The following is a 12931-nucleotide window of genomic DNA, read 5'->3' on the forward strand; positions in this document are numbered from 1 at the left end:
ATTAACTGACATCAGTCCAAGGAAAATATTATTTGGATATTATAAGGATTATGCTATTTTAAACAAGTAATAAGTAAATTCGTAAAGGTGAAAGGGGAAGCAAGTCAAAGAAAATCGTCCAAGTTTGGCATGTTGGGATAAAATACGGCTCAAGCTAAAATACTCGATATTTATGGACTAGTACCATACAAGGTACTACATGACTATAATAGTAAGGTGTATAAAGTATATGAAAAGTGAGTAATATTTTAAGTAAGTGGGATTACCTAATTAATTGGGGATATATTTAGAGTTGGATAAGATTAACCCCCTCCCCCGCATAACATGGCAGCCATACAAGAGTCAATTAAGTGACTCATAAGTCACATTTTAAGGTGGCATAAATTGGTGAATTTAGTGGCTTAGTCATCTTGTAAAGTGGGGCCCACCCCACTTAATGAAAGATTTATCAACAATCACTTATTTGGCATTGTCTCTGTCTTTCCAGATCATGCTTTTTCTCTCTTCTCCAAATAATCAAGAACTGATTTTTACATAATTGTTTTCTTGAATCTTTGAAAACGTGAACTTGGTTTATTATTTTCCAAGTCAGATGTTGTCTTCCTTAAGCTGGAATTGAGTTAGAAAAACCCAAAATGAGAGGAAGCATAGTTGGTGTCTCACCTAGTCCTATTGAACCTAGACAGAGGCTCTCTGTATCCACAGGTTGTTATACGAAGTTACACCACGTAAATGCAACGGGATTTTGCGATTCTAAGGGAGTACGGTGCAATCTTCCTCAAGAATATCATATGGATTTCCCCCTACTTCGATCTGCCATTACATGTTATCGCAATTGACGTGTATTAGATGGATTTCCAAGAAAATTGGTTCAGGTATGTTAAGGCTATTCATTCTTTATTTTTGGCATGATCCGTACGATACAAACGAAACGAGAAAATGCACAACTTCCATAAATGACTCTATTCATAGAAGTATTATAGGTGCCTATATTCTTGAATTCCCATGTGTTCTATTATTTTATCATATGTTCATAGGTCTCAGAAAAATACGTATGTTGAAAAAAGTTTATTTTATGATATTAATCAGAGGTATAAGGGTCTTATGACATCCAAGAAGTTTTATTAACGTACTTCTCATGCATTATATTCATTTACATATTCATTTACCCATGACTTAGACGACGTTATATATGCGTATAATATGAGGTATGGGAAAGGTTATGGCGTTATATACGCATCACCACCTGATCAGCTGGTATACGTTGATGATTTTGCCCACAGTGGCCAAGATGATATGATGGGATGCCCTCAGAGGCTTGATGATGTTATGAACATATGTACCTATGCACGACATGACAGTTATATACATATATGCATAACATTTTAAATATTAAAAGATTTCACAGAGCTATTCAAACTTATATGTCTAGTCTTTTACTCCATGTTTCTCTTATATCTTTTGTGGGGATGTTGCGTTTCATGCCCGCAGGCCCCGATAAACAGGTCGAGAGTCTACCAAGTAGGTGATCAACTCAGCGGAAGATGTTGGTGCACTCCATTTGCTCCGGAGTTGCTTGTTTGGTTAGTATTATTTAAATGTGTATTGTTTGGTATGGCGGGGCTCTATCCTGACTTTTACAATACTATGTATTCTTAGAGGCTTGTAGATAGATGTCATGTATACGGATTCTTGTATGGCCTTGTCGGCCTATGTTTTGAGTATATAAAGGATCATGCCGGCCTTATAGGCCCATACGTCATATATATAAGTTTGGATTAAATGTTGGATCATCCAGTATCGAGTATTTCTCCATGCTTTATTCTACTTATTTCATGGCAGCCTTTCCATATCATTTACCTATAAGAGTATGATACGAAAAGATATGTTACGTTGGTACTCGGTTGAGTAGGGTATCGGGTACCCGTCGCGACCCATGAGTTTGGGTCATGACAAAAGTGGTATCAGAGCAGTTCTATCCTAGGGAGTCTATAAGCTGTGTCTAGTAGAGTCTTGTTTATGGGTGTGTCGTGCACCACACTTATAAGCATGAGGCTATAGGGAATTTAGGACCGTCACTCTTTCTTCTTACTCTAGATCGTGTGGTAGAGCTCAGTTATAAGAACTCAATTTCCTAAACTCTATCTTATTCGTAATACAACGATGTGTACATCCAGAAAGACAATTGGTAAAAGATATAGCTGTGGAAGAGTTGAGTTAGAGGAACTCGAGTTTGCATCATTCCTATGATGGATAAATATGAGGTCTTCAGCAGAACATATATGTACCTTACGTGTAAGCTTCTTGATAAGGAGCCTTAAGGCAATAATATCTATCGACCTATATGGTGAAAGGCAATAAGAGATTCAGAAGATAGATACAAGCTTCAACAAGTAAAAGGAGCAAGATGAGAAGGGTACGGGGTACCCAGTTAATGAAGATTATCGGTATTATCAACTCCGGCAGAAAAGTATAAGCATTGTGACTTACCTTCAACAGTAAAAAATGTATGTAGAATTGGCCACACCCATCTCAGTTATATCCTATTGGGGGCTAACCTGTGTAGTTTAAGAGAAGGACATGATATTAAGATCTGGCTGGAGTTAGAGTAAACCAAAGTAGTGAATGGATTGTTTGTGTTAGTTGATATTTCCGAATGATATTGCAAGTGTGCTAGTAGATCTCCTTGTGAGACACCCAGATGGTACACTCTAAAATAGTGTAGCCAGATATAAGTACTACAAAGACATACATTATAAGCCTTGAAGGGATACATATTACCTTAGTGTGGCTCGCGTCCCTAGTAAAGCGAGAACATTAAGCAACTTGAAGAGCCACTGGATGGAGCAAAGGGAAGCTAAAAGCAAAAGAATGTCTTGTTCAAGTTTTCAGAATAAAGTAATAGGCATAAATGTTAGTGGGAAAAAAGAAAAGAGTTAATGAAGCATTATGAGTAAGATGTGGTACATGGATGACAACGGTAGATCAAAAGATGACAATATTACAAAATCTATAGTCAAGTGAAGGAAGAGACGAGAGGTGACAAGCCTTAGGACAACAAAAGAGTATAGGTCATACGGTCATGTCCTCATTTCGAGAAATAAGTTCGCAACTCTAGCGCGATTACCAAGAGGAAAAGTTAGACCCCAGAGCAATAGAACTCAGTATGGGCTGGTGAACAAGATAAACTAAACGTGAATTAGGGACTGAGTGATTTGAAAATAGTCGGCATCATGAGAATTTCAGATTTCATTTCGGCGATAGTAGAATGGACAATAGAAGAAGATTCAGGAGAAATTCAGAAAATGGCCGTTCAGGAAGACACTTCCCTAAAGCAAGCAATGTGAGCAAAGTTAAGCTTAAGGGACTATGTGTGCCAGTTACACTATGCCACCCTCGCGAGTAAGAAATTTCATTTTCTTGGTATAGAAGGATTACCGCAAGGCGAGTAAGGGTCGTCGATGATGTGAGAAGATGCCAAGGCTGAAGAGGTAAAACATCTACAGGTAGATCATCATAGTGCTAAATCTTAGTACTCTCCTAAAGGGGGGAATATAGAGTGATGTGGCAAGAAGTTAGAATTAAGTGGTTCTAGTAATCATGGAATGGTAAATGAAGAATGCGGTAAATACGAAAAAGGAATGAGATTACACTTACTCAGCTCCTACGTATATGCTACAATTCTAGAACATTATGCAAATATGACGTTAATGAGAGGAAGTAAGGGTCCCTGCCCGAGATGTTATTGGTAAATAAGGAGTCAGTGCGAGACGTAAGTTAAGACAAAGGAAATAACCCAAGAAAGATTTTGCGGAATATTGACATGAGAATGGGCCAACGAGTAGTTAGTAGTTGATTCAAGAAGTTCACATCTTTACAAGAGTCAGGGAGTCCTCCCGAAGTACTACAATGGAAGACAAGTTAAGGAAAATAAGGAAGAAGGCTACAACCTGAACTCAGCGACCTAAAGAGGAATGGTCTTGTAACACTAGTTTCACAACAACATTGTACGTCCTCCATAAGAAAGAGGAACCTACCCTGGCTAGTGAGCGGGAAGTAAATTCAAAAGCAATATTCGAAGATCATATGAGTTGTACGAAAATTTCGGCTTGCGTAAGATCTAAGATAAGCTAAGTATGCACGCAACAAGGGGGAAGAAAGACCAGGAAAGGTAATGACTTACATTTAAAGAAAAATACGAAGGAATGAAAGAATCATTCGATCAACGATCCAGAGTTTGGTTATGTTATGAATGCACTTAAGAGTTTGGAGTATTATCTATGCAGCATATATGTTGACAATCATACAGCTGTAGAAGATTTCAGTATAAGTTAAAAGAAAAAATGAGCCCAGGTCATAGACAAAGGAATGAATTATTAGAAGATTGTATCGTGGATATTCCATAGCGTCCATGGAGGGCTAAAGTAATGACTAATACCATGAACCACATATCGGTAGATAGCTTAAGCCTACATAAAGGCTGATAAGAAGAAGGAGGAAACTAAAGATATACATCAGCAAAGTAAATCAGGAATCTAATTATTGGACCCTGAAAATTATAGAAATCGTGATTGAAAACATTGCAGAATCACTCTTACTATCAAAGGTACAAGAGAGATAATGTAGTAGCCATATTCTATAATGGCACTACGATAAAGCCAGTTAGAGGTGTCCCAACCTCATAAGAAGTTAGTATGAAGCTCTCACGAGATTGTTTAAAAAGGTGCATGTATTATAATACAAGTTCAATACATGGATGTGAATTATATCTATGTGGAGGGAAGGTCATGAAAGAGATAGAAGATGTGATGTGAGGCATTAAGGAAAGTAAGGTAAAGGTGAACAATGAATGAGATACTCAAAAGTAGAAGGTTGAGAATATTCCATACTTGGGATAGAAGGCTAGAAGTGCGGGGATTCTATATCCAGGAATGATAGCAGCAACGTCAGTAGCATATCTTCTAGCCTATGGTCTAGGTATCGAAAAGCCTGATTATGAGAGTAAAGAATAGTTTGAGACAATGTGATGTCTCACTTGATGTTCCAGAACAACATTAGGAAATCTATGGTGCAAGCAAGTTAAAGGAAGGGCGTGAATAATATAAATAGATATGTATGGATCCCAAGCTAAAGTATAGTAGTGACAAAGTTTTATGACAGGAGTAAGAATGAGAAAGGGCGAGTGAGATGGTGACGAGAACGGATAAGTCATCGGGATTAAGACCCGTGAAAACAAGAAAGCTAATGGTTTCTCTAAGTTATAGAAAGTTCAATATAACCTGAATGAACTCAAAGGAGTCTAAGACTAATAACATTCAGAAGAGATAGAATGTTGCCCTGTTAATAAAATGGGGGTGTAGTTATTATAGACAAAAAAAATGACGTTTGGGCCTTAGATTGAGTAATGATCTGACGAATAAAAGAAGGGGATCTTATGAATTGGACAGGATTAAAATACCCACGCAAGGTGAATCACATTGGGATGCCGTGAGATACGATTATAAAAGCAGGGTATCGCCCTAGGTGGATCAATCTAATTATTTCAGATGCTCCCCGATAAAACGTGAAACCTAGTAGCAATATTACATAAAAGGTTAAGTTATCAGGGGTAGATTATGGATCGAAATTGAGGTGAATCAACAATGGATGGATAAAAGTTATAAAGTATGAGAGGAGATTAGACCGTCATTTTTAAAGATGAACAATAATGTGGAGGCATTAGAGGACATAGATTTATACGTATGAGATAAGCAACGAAAATAATCTGAGATTTGGTAGCAGACCTCAGTAACAAGAAATTGAGATAAGAGTTATGGTATAGTTTGACCTATGTAGATGCAGTCAAGTCATACGAATAGATAACCAGGTCTATAAAATAAGATATAGCAATATTCCTAAGTTCGACAAATACCAAGCGAAGAACTTCAGGATTGGCTAAAAGCTGGAGGAAAAAGGAGAGGAGAGTCGCATAGGCACACATACAAGGTCAATATTGTAGAAGTAGCATAATTAAAGGTAGAAACAATTACGAGATTGGAAGGAATTCAATCACAAGTCATGGCGTGGGAAAGAGGCCTAAAGGGGGGAATGCCCTGGCCTTTGGACTTATTCATAGAACAGTTGCCTAGATGGCAAAAGGACTACTAAAGTATTCGCAAGAGCTATCGGATATGAGAACGATAAGCGCATCAGTCAACATTCGAGGATGAATGTTCCAAAGGGGGTAATGATGTTACACCCCATATTTTCGTACATGAAAACACGCCATAAATAAATTAATGAGAACCCGGAAGTGAGATGTCACGTCCCGCAGTACTACATTATGACGATGTTGCACCCTATAGTGTTGTACGTTGAATTTGTCATAAGGTAACTGACATCAGTCCAAGGAAAAGATTATTTGGAGATTATAAGAATTATGCTATTTTAAACAAGTAATAAGTAAATTCGTAAAGATGAAAGGGGACGCAAGTCAAAGAAAACGAATTTTCGTCCAAGTTTGGCATGTTGGGATAAAATACGGCTCAAGCTAAAATACTCGGTATTTATGGACTAGTACCATACAAAGTACCACATGACCATAATAGTAAGGTGTATAAGGTATGTAAAAAGTGAGTAATATTTTAAGTAAGTGGGAATAATTCTCAATTCTACGGGCAATTGATTAATTATCGGGTAATGAGATATTGCCTAATTAATTGGGGATATATTTGGATTTGGATAAGATTAAACCCCACCCCCCATAACGTGGCAACCATACGATGGTTAATTAAGTGACTCATAAGTCACATTTTAAGGTGGCATAAATTGGTGAATTTAGTGGCTTAGTCATCTTGCAAAGTGGGGCCCACTCCCCACTTAATGAAAGATTTATAAAAAATAACTTGTTTGGCATTGTCTCTGTCTTTCTAGATCATGCCTTTTCTTTCTTTTCCAAATAATCAAGAACTGATTTTTACATAATTGTTTTCTTGAATCTTTGAAAACATGAACTTGGTTTATTATTTTCCAAGTCAGATGTTGTCTTCCTTAAGCTGGAATTGAGTTAGAAAAAAACAAAATGAGAGGAAGCATAGTTGGTGTCTCACCTAGTCCTATTGAACCTAGACAGAGGCTCTCTGTATCCACAGACTGTTATACGAAGTTACACCAGATAAATGCAACAGGATTTTGCGATTCTAAGGGAGTACGGTGTAATCTTCCTCAAGAATATCATACGGATTTTTTCCTACTTTAATCCACCATTACATGTTGTCGCAATTGACATATGTTAGATGGATTTTCAAGAAAATCGGTTCAGGTATGTTAAGGTTATTCCTTCTTTATTTTTGGCATGATCCGTACGATACAAATGCATCGAGAAAATGCACAACTTGCATAAATGACTCTATTCATAGAAGTATTAGAGTTGCCTATATTCTTGAATTCTCATGTGTTCTATTATTTTATCATCTGTTCATGGGTCTCAGAAAAATACGTATGTTGGAAAAAGTTTATTTTATGATATTAATCAGAGGTATAAGGGTCTAATGATGTTCCGAGAAGTTTTATTAACGTACTTCTCATGCATTGCATTCATTTATATGTTCATTTACCCATGACTCAGATGACGTTATATACACACACACACACACACACACACACACATATATATATATATATATATATATATATATATATATATATATATGTATATATGTATGTATATATGTATATGGGATATGGAAAATGTTATGGCGTTATATACGCACCACCACCTGATCAGCTGGTATACATTGATGATTTTGCCCACAGTGGACAAGATGATATGATGGGATACCCTCAGAGCCTTGATGATGTTATGAACATATGTACCTATGCACGACATGAAATTTATACGTATATGCATAACATTTTAAATATTAAATGATTTTACAGAGCTATTCAGATTTACATGTTGAGTCTTTTACTCCATGTTTCTCTCGTGTCTATTGTCTACTGATTTTCATTCCTTACATACTCGGTACATTATTTGTACTGACGTCCCTTTTGCCTGGGGACGCTGCATTTTATGCCTGCAGGCCCCGATAGACAGGTCGAGAGTCCTCCAATTAGGTGATCAGCTCAGCGGAAGATGTTGGTGCATTCTATTTGCTTTGAAGTTGATTGTTTGGTTAGTATGATTTAAATGTGTATTGTTTGGTATGGCAAGGCTCTTTCCCGACTTTTATAATACTATGTATTCTTAGAGGCTTGTAGATAGATGTCATGTATAAGGATTCTTGTATGGACTTGTCGTCCTATGTTTTGAGTATATAAAGGATCATGCCGGCCCTATAGGCTCGTATGTCATATGTATAAGTTTGGATTAAATTTTGGATCGTCCAATATCGAGTATTTCTCCATGTTTTATTCTACTTATTTCATGGAAGCATTTCCATCTCATTTACCTATAAGAGTATGGTACGAAAAGATACATTACGTTGGTACTCGGTTGAGTTGGGTACCGGGTACCCGTTGCGGCCCATAGGTTTGGGTTGTGACACATTCTTTACATTTAAGGATACCGGTATGAGTATATATAGGATGTTCCAGAAAAGATTTAGACTCGAAAAGTTACAACAAGAAGTTTTAGAAAGAAAAGATTTTTGGGAGTATCCACTATTCTGAGAAGGGGTCATAATCCAGGCCGAGGGTCCTGACCAAGACATTGACTTCCTAAAACTACTTGTGTCAAAGTAGGAGCACACGAGCCTAGAGTTGCTGAGAATTTACTTAGTCATGCTAAGGTATGATACATGAGCGCTGAAAACCATGAAGTGAGTGGCACATCGTAGATTGGGCCTATTTGTTCAGGTTGGGATCGAAACCGTATCGATCATACAGTGACTAAGAAAGAAAAATTTAGGATAGTTGGAACTCCCGAAGTATAAAGTGAAGTATTTTTTTTATAAGAAAGAAAAACAAAAGAATTTCTTTTAGAATATTTATAAACTGCTATTATGCAATTATTTTAGAATTGTTCTTAGAAGCTTTAAGTTTTCCATGCACTTAGAATCTTTGCTCGTAATGTATATGTTATTAAGGTTTCGTTCCTTGTCGTTCAGATTCACTAAGTACAATAGATGATACTGACGTCCTCTTTTTGGAACCTACGTTGGTCTACGGTACAACGTAGGAACCGGTTTTGCAGGCGAGCAGGCTATAGGTTAGGACTTCCCTCTTTTCCAGTGCTATTGGTGAGCTCCGCTTTTGTTCGTGGAGTATTCCTTTGAGTCATCTTTATTTAGTTATTTCTTTATTTACTTGGAGAACTAGCCAGGCAATCTCATGTCCTAAGCAGTGTCGATAGAGGCTTCATAGACACAGTCGGTGGGTTAATAATTTAGATCTTTTGATAATAACTTAACAATATTTCAATGATTACTACGAATAAAGTTTTGGAGTTAGTTTATTTTAGATATTTAAATTAATTAAAAGTATTTCCTTGTTACATATAAAATTGAACTTATAATAGATTTGATAAGTGTAGATGGTCGCTCGGTCAAGTTTAGTGATCGGGTGCCGGCCACGGCTTGTTCTGAAAATGGGTCATGACATTTTTGTCATCAGTTCTTACCTCATTCCTAGAGATGATATGTCCCAATATTCTACCTGTGATTTCCCAAACTCACACTTGATTCTTTTGGCAAATAATTGGTTCTTCCTTAGTAGCTGCAACACAACCTCAAGATGTTTCAAATGTTCCTCCATCCTTTTACTGTAAACTAGTATATCATCAAAAAATAACAGTATAAATTTTCTCATTTGTTCACTTCACACAATGGTCATCAGGGACTGAAATGTGATGGGATCATTAGTCAGCCCAAATAGCATGACTCTGAAATGCCATAGTCCATGGTGAGTTCTAAATATAGTTTTGTGTTCTTCTCCAGCTCTCATTCTCACACGATGATAACTAACTCTAAGGTCTACTTTAGAAAACACATTAGCTCCACATAGTTCATCCTACATATCATCTATCATTGGGATTGGATACTTATTTTTAACAATCAAACTTGTTTACCTTGAAAATGGTAATTACAATTAGATTTAATTTTGTGGTTCTAAAATACGTGATTTATTTTTATGCTAGTTGTTAGGCAATAGATGCTAAGTATGAGCTAAGAATATAGAGTAAGAGTAAGAGGCAGTGTGGTTATTCAAACCGAACAGCTGCAAGTCGGGGTCTCGAGTTGGCCTAAGCTATACCTCGAGGTCGAGCCGACGAGCTTGATTGGGGGTGATCAATGAAGGACTAATAGTACCAAGGGCCTCAATAATAGCTCTTTATTATCAATGATGACTAATAAATTAAGAACAATCAATGAAACTCAATAAATGTAAGCAATAAATAAAAAGAAAGACAATGGAGAGTATTTAAGTTAGAGAGCAGAGAATGTTCTTGTTCTTGTATTCAATATAATGTGTGCAAAAAATAGCAAGGGTCCTCTTTATATAGGAGAGAGAATCCCAATATAGTACATATGCATTTATTGCAAAGATTTGTAGTTGGTACAACTATTTAACGTCATGGTAAGTACTTGTAATATTCTTCTAGACCTGGTCAATCCTAATCATGCACCTTAAGAATTTCCCGCTCATCCATGATAGCCCCCGATCTGCACTGCCCCAAGGTCAAGCATAGGGAACCCTCGAGCTCGCCTAGAGCCTTCTGAAGATGGGCTATGGCATGTCATAATGATCATAAAATCAGACTCTCCAATTTTAGCCATATACAGATAGTCCCCGCATTTCTTAGAATAGAATGATATGAAATGCCTTTGACATTGATTTTCTCGAGACTTTCATGATGACGTCATGCTTATGACGTAAGCATTCATGATGACTAAAACATCCTATCGGTTCATCTTCCCAGAAGCATTCAATACACTGCCGGTTTATTTTCCCAAAAGTGGTGATATCGCCGCCGATCTGTTTCCCAAAAAGCATTGATTGCGCCTGTTGATACGTTTCCCAAAGGCATTGATTGCGTCGTCGGTTGCATCACTGGCTTTCTATAAATGGAAGGTTACTTGAACCAAAATTCCATGCAATCATTCTTCAACAGCCTTTAACCCTTTTCTTCTCCTCATCCTCATCCAAACTCTAATTTCCATGGTTTAAGCCCGTGACTGTAAGGTCACATGGCAGCAGTTTTGCCAATTATGCCATGTCTCTTTTTAGAGCTCTCCCCACTGAGTGGGATCGTACTGGTTTTTTGTTGTTGTTGTTAGCCCGAAATAATGAGAGAACGGCTTCAAATTATTCCCGTATCAGAGGATATGTGGACCATAAACTGCTTCTCATCTCTCTTAACTTTAACCTGGTGTGGCGCTTCACTCCTTTTGCTTTCCATGGAGTGAGGTGGCACCATTTACTAACTTTTACACCCCACACCGGTGCAATGTCCCAAGAGGTGGCTTCTCAATAGTAGTGCTGGAAAGACCCATACTCGCCAAATTTTTTACCAAGCCACAATTTTTCCTGCCTGTTAAAAGCTTTTGCTCTTTGATAGTCTATAGCCTCTTCCTTATCTATTGCTGTTTTGGAGGAGATTCTCGAAGACGTTGTTCTGAAGATCGAAGTGGGATCCCCAAGGAAACGGTTCTCGATTGGTTAATATGATATTTCTTGAGATTCTTTGTCATCCCTCGTACTAAGTCTGGATTGATTTGGTACAAACTTAGGTCACTGGAACTTCTGAATTTGAGTTGAGCAAGAGTAGGGTCCCGATTTTCTTTGAAATAGAGCTTAGCCCTTTTAGGCCTTGTTGCTAGTCCTCGAGTGAGAGTTTGCTTGATTATCTGAAAATAAAGATAGCCCTTAGACTTTCATAAATAGTCCTCGAGTGAGAGTTTTCTTGAACTCGGGTGGCCTCGAAAACTTGCTTTAAACTTAAAATGAAGGCAGCCCTAAGGCGTTATAGATAGTCCTTGAGCGAGGATACACTCGAACTCGGATGGCCCTTGGGCTAAAGTAATCGAGAGAGCGCTTAAATTGAACTAAAGGTGAAGATAGCCCTGAGGCTTTATTAATAACCCTTGCGTGAGAACTGACTCGGACCTGGTTAGCCCGGGGGTGAGAGAATCTGGTGCTTGACCCGCACTTGTAATAGCAGATATCCTCGAGATCGGGTACTATCTCGAGGCTAGGTTTATGTGGATATCTCCTTATAGACCATTTATATATTGACAGAGATCCTCGAGATTGGACACCATCTTGAGGCTAGATTGACATTGACGGCTCCTTAGAGCCCATAATGATAGTAATGGAGATCCTTGAGATCAGGCACCATCTCGAGGCTAGACTGACACGGGAATCTTGACCCCTCGAACGTTGTATGACAACATCATTCGTATGACATGGACACGAAGTGACCGAGGTGGTCCCGCCGGTGTACTTCCCTAAAAGTCATAATGGCCTATTCAGAATTAATTGGCCTTCAGAGTAGGCGAACAGTCGCTGCTTGCCCTATATATGAGCTTGCTTTCCTCTCATTTGAGGACTTTGCTATTTTGATCAACTATTCTTTTGTAGGGCTTTTCTTCCTTGCATCAGTTCTTTCACCATTTTAATTCAAAGATTTTGCCTAAGTTTTCATTTTCCTTTTCTCGTTTTACCATAGTTATGGCTGCTACGCTAGAATCTGTTCACCAAGAAGAGGAGAGTTCCACCTCTGCTTCTCGCTCGGTCGATGGTACACCGCCGGCACCTGGTGAGCTAACCTCGAGGTGCTTTGTCTCGAGGAGGGATTTTACGTTAGAGAGACCATCCAATGTTTAGGGCCACTAGGAGCATGCATCTAGGTTCATCTCATCGATAGGAGAGGAACACCTCGGGGCGGTTAGGAGAGACTGTGGATGGGGAGAAAAGGTTGTACTGCAGGTACCTTCCATGGAAGAGAGCATCA

At 38.1% G+C, this 12931-nt stretch overlaps 1 long non-coding RNA gene across 1 annotated transcript; it reads left to right on the top strand.

Moving 5' to 3' along the window:
• The first annotated feature begins 467 nt into the window (after positions 1-467).
• On the top strand, positions 468-8331 carry LOC107792028 (uncharacterized). Its single transcript, XR_001649397.2, has 3 exons — positions 468-875; positions 1492-1583; positions 8061-8331. It is a non-coding gene; the product is annotated as an uncharacterized LOC107792028 (long non-coding RNA).
• Positions 8332-12931: the final 4600 nt, after the last annotated feature.

Source organism: Nicotiana tabacum, chromosome 12, assembly GCF_000715075.1.
Source record: "Nicotiana tabacum cultivar K326 chromosome 12, ASM71507v2, whole genome shotgun sequence".
In the NCBI taxonomy this organism is placed as follows: Eukaryota; Viridiplantae; Streptophyta; class Magnoliopsida; order Solanales; family Solanaceae; genus Nicotiana; species Nicotiana tabacum.